Source organism: Corvus hawaiiensis, chromosome Z (assembly GCF_020740725.1).
Source record: "Corvus hawaiiensis isolate bCorHaw1 chromosome Z, bCorHaw1.pri.cur, whole genome shotgun sequence".
Classification (NCBI taxonomy): Eukaryota; Metazoa; Chordata; class Aves; order Passeriformes; family Corvidae; genus Corvus; species Corvus hawaiiensis.
In genome coordinates, this window is record NC_063255.1 from 33,661,262 (window position 1) to 33,667,717 (window position 6,456).

Below are 6,456 nucleotides of genomic sequence, written 5' to 3' on the forward strand. Positions count from 1 at the left end.
TTATGTTTAAATACAAATTCTGCTTTCCACATGCTGTTCAATTTTGCGACATATTGGTTCTACTCTAATGTGGCATTACGCATGTATCACTAGGACACTTGTAGCGTGCAGCCCCCATGCTAATACCTCTTTTGTGGTCTTGCAGATGATAACAGTATTTTCTGCTGTCTTTACAGAAGCACAGCTGATTGGAAAATGTAGCAGCATGGAAAACTTGAGTCCACATAATCTGATTGTGGACAACAGATCATTCTGACTCTCTTAACTAAGCAGCCATACAGGGGAGACGCTTAAGAGTCAGACTCCCAACAGCTGGAAGACATAGATAGGTATACATCAGGCTACAGGAGGTCTGCTTCAAGACTGACCCTGAAGAAAACATGATCTGGAAGGGTATTAGATAGCAGAAGCAAACCAAGGAATGCACAGTTGTCCCCGTTGCCAGTTTCCCCAGCATACTGTAATGGAAACTCAGCAGCCAGCCAGAGGCAACATGTGAGGAGTTAATATGGGAGAGACAGACGTGTTTAAAGTGAAGTTTAGCAGACCAGTAGCCATGGGGTTACCACTTCTCAAAATATGGATAAATATGATAATGGAGAGGAGACTGATGATCACGATGTTGTTATTCTGCTTGTTACTTTGTAAACAGTCTCTTGAACCACTTATCAAACAGTTACGTTAACCTTCCACTTAGTTATGGCAACTCACCACAATTTCTTGAATTTCAGAGTGATATTTCTTTTTGTCAATATATTTGATGGTGCTTTTGGGGATTTTAAAACCATGAATTAATAGATGCCTAACAAGATGTGAAAAAATATTATGCTTTCAAATTTAGACAGAGTGGATGCAAACAACAACTTAAAGAACATTTTTTAATGTTCTTTAATGTAAAGGATCGCACATGCTCCGTCTGTAATGCACAGATTTTGATCTTAAAATTTAATGAACTTTTAATGACAATTTAATGAAAATTTAATGATCTTCTTTTTATGATGAAGAGCTAGGCTGCCCACACATCTTAAAAGCAGTAATTTTGTGCTTAAGGTAAGGTAACAGAAGTTATTTCAACCAATAGTTGCTGTAATACATGAAATCTATATATATAGTGGACAATAAGCTATTTCTCACACACTTCCAGAAATTAAAAAGAATGTGCTCAGAGCTGCATAATCAAATATGGTTGGATTGTGATATCCAAAGGCTGACCACATTCTGTTAATAAAAGTCAAAAGGGCCTTGAAGGTATCTGCTCTCAGGATAATCTTTTAAGTGCACTCATAGGTTAATCAGTAACCATGTGAGCAAGACACTCTGGAAACAGGCACATGCAGTACTTTGGAATGCATTAAATGCTGGAAAGGTGAAGAGACAGAGCAAAGTACAATTGGGCAATGCTTTGCAGGTAAATTTGGATTCAGAGGACAATGCTTTTACAGGATATATTTAACCCTTGGAGGTATAACCAGCCCAGGCTTACAAAACATCTGTATTTACAGATGAACTAGTGTGATTTGTAGATGTTTTCATCTGGGACTTCAGTTTGGGCATCTTTATAGCTGGACATGCCAAAAAGGCCAGATTCAAAGCTCTGATGTGAGGTACAATGATAAACATGCAAGTGTGTTTGATGTAATAATATGATTTCTGAGAAAAGAGATTTCACATAGAGAAGACCAGTCCTTAAATTCTCCCCTATAATGTTAGTTTATTTTTATCCTTTTTTTTTTTCCTGAGAAAAGATGTAGAATCTGATAGTACATAGTAATTTGAATAAATAGGATTTTATTAACCTTGGGAGAAAATCTTACTTTTAAATTCCTTAAGAGCTCTCTTGTGCTGATTCGGTTTTCTGTGATTTCTTTAAATAAAAAGATACTATTTTTTCTACTGGAAGATAAATTGGAAATTAAAAAAATTAGGAAAAATCTACTTTTTGTTGCCACCATGCTTGGCCTTCACTAGAAAATTGTTTTCTCTCTGGAAAATTTATTACAAGGAAACATAGCCAAGATGCTTTTAGCTTATGACCTGGCAAAGAAATATTGGTGGAAAACAACATATTCATTGCCAAGATGCAGTCAGTAAACACAGGCTGGAGAAACATGAAGCACCTTAATTTCTTTATGCATTTCAGTGGCCACAAAACGATTTAAGTATCTACTTGTGTACCATGACCTAACAACCCTATAGAGACATTTCCTAAAGAAAAAGCTACATATAAAAACAAGCTACTCTTACAAAACGGTCCTGGTGTTTACTTCTTCCCTGTTTTAAGAATGTGTATCAAAGGTGCCTGAAGGAAAGCTTTTCCATTTGAATAGCGACGGAATTGATACACTGATGCCAACTATGCTTGGTTTCTAGACATAATAATAAATGTGTGTGGGACACAATCAGATAGCGCAGATCCTTTAAAGCATGACAAGTTCAGTGTGTTTTGTACAGTGTGCATTTATGTGTCTGGTCTCTGCTGAATGAGTACCTTGTACTACCAGCCACCTGTCTGCCACAGATCTCACTTTGGACATTGGGTCCCAGAGCACCTATTTCCTTTGTAATCACTGTCAAGGGTCAGGCCATCCACATTACAATAACAATCCCTCCTTTAATTTTGTCTAGGAAAAAAGAGCTAAAAGCTTTATCCATACTTTCATGGTGACATGGATGAGATAAATAGGAACCCAAGAAGGATTTTCTATCAGAGGAAGGGAAATGGTGCAAAAAGGAGCCTGTGGTATGTTGTCTCTGAAAGTTGCTCAGAAGTGACTGTTCTAAGCCTTCATCTAACCGCTTTGGTTAAAAGTTGATTCGAGGTACAATTAATATTTAAAGGGGCTTAAGTTATTCCCCTATTTTAGATAGAGACAATGAGTACTCTTACCTTAAGTCTTGCATTTCCAGACCTCTCATTGCTGAAAAGCTCTTTCACTCAGAAATATCTCACTACATTAAGTAAGATCTTTGTCTTTCCTCTTCTCTGGGATGACTTCTTGACAGAGTATCAATCAAACCTGAATGTTTTCAGCAAGGGAGTTCTGGTGATCTGCCTAAACCAAAGGCACATGCAACGAATAGGCAATGTTGTGAGGGATCACATGGTCTTCAATGGCTAAAGAATGCAATCTGTAAATTAGAAGTCTATTTTTGTTAATGTGAGGTAACTGAACACAGAAATATTTGAGCATCAATTATTGTTGCTTTATATTATTAATAGTTTTCTAGCAGTAACTGTTAAGGACTACTTGGCACAAACTTCACAAAATTCCCATGGCTTTGTTTTTTTAACAATTTCTAGTAAACTTGACACATACTATTCCAGTAAAGGTCAGCTACTTCTTTTGTTTCAGGAGAAATATATCCAGCAGGTGCTTATTTTCTAGTATTCAGGCTATATTTACACTGAAATAAGATTGGCATATTTCAGGGAGGTTTCAAGCATCCTTTGAGGAATGCAGTTAAAGGAGCGGGAGGTCCTAGGGGTATTTCAGAAGTTTACCTTGAGTTCTGCTACTTTTCAGCTTCGAATTGTAGACTTATATAATATCCTGAGTTGGAAGGAACCTATCGGGATCATGGAATCCAACCTCTGACCCTGCACAGGACACCCCAAAAATCACACCATGTGCCAGAGAGCATTGTCCAAATGCTTCCTTGGTCAGGCTTCTTCTGTCAGGCTTGGTGCTGTGACCACTTCTTTGAGGTGCCTGTTCCTGTGCCCAACCACTCTCTGGGTGAAAAACCTTTTCCTGACATCCCAGCTAAACCTCCCCTGATTCAGCGTCATGCTGTTTCCTTGAGTCCTATCACTGGTCACAAGAGTGAAGAGATTGGAGCCTGCCCCTTTCTGTGAAGATGTTGAAGACCTCAGTGAGGTCTCCCTTCAGTCTCCTTCAGGCTGAACAGACCAAGTGACCTCAGCTGCTCCTCATACAGCCTCCCCTCCAGACCCTTCACCATCTCCATGGCCCTCCTTTGGATGCTGTCTGATAACTTAATGTCTTTTTTATATTGTGGCACCAAAACTGCCCCCAGCACTCGAGGTGAGGCCACCCCAGTGCAGAGCAGAGCAGAGCAGGACAATCCCCTCCCTTGCCCAGTTGGCAATGCTATGCCTGATGCCCCCCAGGACACGGGAGGCCCTCCTGGCTGCCAGGGCACTGCTGACTCATGTTCAACTTGCCATTGAACAGAACCCCCAGGTCCATTTCCACAGCGCTGCTCTCCAGCCTCTCGTTTGCCCAGTCCATACACACATCCAGAGTTGCCCCATCCCAGGTGCAGAATCCTTGTTAAACTTCATACAGGTGGTGATTTCCCAGCCCTGTAATTTGTCCAGGTCTCTCTGCAGGGCCTCTCTGTGATTTACCAAAATATGAATATCGATCTAATATCGATATCCAACTGAGATGGACAAAAACTCTCTAACAGTTTAGAGTTAGAAAGTGTATGTTTTATTTGGCGCCGGGCTCTACATGGGATAGCTCCGTAAGACACAGGCCCTGATATAAGCAAACATGATACCTTTTATTTCCAAATATTATGAATATCCAAAATACAAATGCATATTCATAGCATTAACACCGCCCATTCTCCACTTCATATGGAAATGAGCTTACATGTCATTAAGCATGCGTAGTGTGTGTTCTGAATTGAGTCGCTGGTCTTGAATTGGGTCAGTGGTTCTAAGGAAGATGAAGTAACTCATCCTCCTCATTTTGACCTTTTTGCCTTTCTGAGTTTTAACAATCCTAATTACTTTAGTGACCTCTAAGCTTCTTCTTGCATGACTTCTGGACGGGTTCCCACAAAGGGAGCAAATTGGTAATTGTCCTTGTTCCATACACCAACTTATCAATGTTTCTACTCCTTATTCTAAGCATAGCTAAACAAACATGCAAATGACAGATCATCAGTTATTTAGTAATCAGTTACTAGCATCTAAAACCCTATTTCAGGTCCAGCTCTCCTAACTATTTTAATTAACTCTCACTGGGCCCAAATTCTTTCCTATTCCACCTTTTCGCTTTGGAAGAGGCACTCATTTTGGAGCACTTCCTCCTAAAATTTCGCTTCTCAGAACTGAGCATGGCTAGCTCAGTTGGTAGAGCATGAGAGTCTTAATCTCAGGGTTGTGGGTTTGAGCCCCATACCGGGCACCAAATTTATGTCCTGGTTTTTGGAGACAAAATTTTAGGAGGAATGAGCACCTCCTCCAAAGGGAAAAGGGGCTCCCTTTTACCTCCGCCAATGGGACAAATTGGTAACAAGAAGTGAATGTAGGAAAAAACAAACTGTTTATTAACACAAAACAAAGTAGAACAGGATAAAAAACCAAAACTCAAAATACAACAAATGCCCAGAGAGGGAACAGATACACATGTTCGGACCAGCTGAGGCCACCCTGTGGGCCTGTTGGGACCACCCTGAAGGCTCCCCAGACCAGAGGGAAGGGAAGGGAGGCAGTGAGGCAAGGGGAAGGGAAGAGAAAAAACAAAAAAAACCAACAGAACCTTTTTCCAGAGAGCCGGAACACAAAAGAAACCCAAAGATCAACCCAGCGCTCCCGCCGCACTCCCTCCCGAGCCCCGCCGAGCCCCAGAGCCCCCGAGCCGCCGGGCTGAGCCCTTGAACCGACCCGCACTCGGTCCCGTGGCTCCGCCCCCACCCCGGCTCCATCTTAAAGGCACAGCGTCCTTGGGCATTGAGCGGACGGTTAAGGAATAGAGCGGCCTCGTAACATCACCCCAGGACAGCTTTCCTCTCATGAAGCCATGCTGGGTGTGACCAATGGCTGCATTGTTCTTTTCAAAACTTCCCAGAAAAATATTTTCCATGATTTTACTGGGCACAGAAGTGAGACTTACAGGCCTGTAGGACCTCCCTTTTGCTCTTCTTAAAAACTGGAGCAACATTAGGCAGCAGATCCTGCACAAGTCCAGGGTCAACAGGAAACTGATCTTTCTTGCAGTCTTGGTCCTCCACCTCAGGGCACTGACACCCCCCTGGTCTGTCATCTGTGTTGAAGACAGAGGTAAAGACTGCATTAAACACCTCTGCCTTGTCCATGTCCCTGTTTGTGAGATGACCATCCTCATCCTGTAACTGGCTGACGTAATTTCTACACTGCCTTTTGCTGTTAATATATTTGAAAAAATCTCTGCTTATTTTCCCCCAAAGTTCTGGCCAGCTTCAACTCCAGTTGAGCTCTGGCTGCACAAATTTTCTTTCAACAAAAAGAGTTTGTGGGGAAGTGAAGTTCCTCCCTCTACAAAAAAAGGGCAGGTTCAGGACTACTTGAACTTGAAGAGCCACCACTTGACAAGACTTGATGAGATACATCCTAAGGTCCTGAGGGAGCTGATGCTAATGTTTCCAAGCCACTCTCCATCATATTTGAAAAGTCATGGTGGTCAAGCAAAGTCCCTGGTGACCCGAAAAGGGTAACATCAC

The 6,456-nt window shown here is 41.7% G+C and overlaps 1 non-coding gene across 1 annotated transcript; it reads left to right on the forward strand.

The window, feature by feature from the left end:
* Nucleotides 1–5,089: 5,089 nt before the first annotated feature.
* On the forward strand, nucleotides 5,090–5,162 carry TRNAK-CUU. Its single transcript has one exon. It is a non-coding gene; the product is annotated as a tRNA-Lys (tRNA).
* Nucleotides 5,163–6,456: the final 1,294 nt, after the last annotated feature.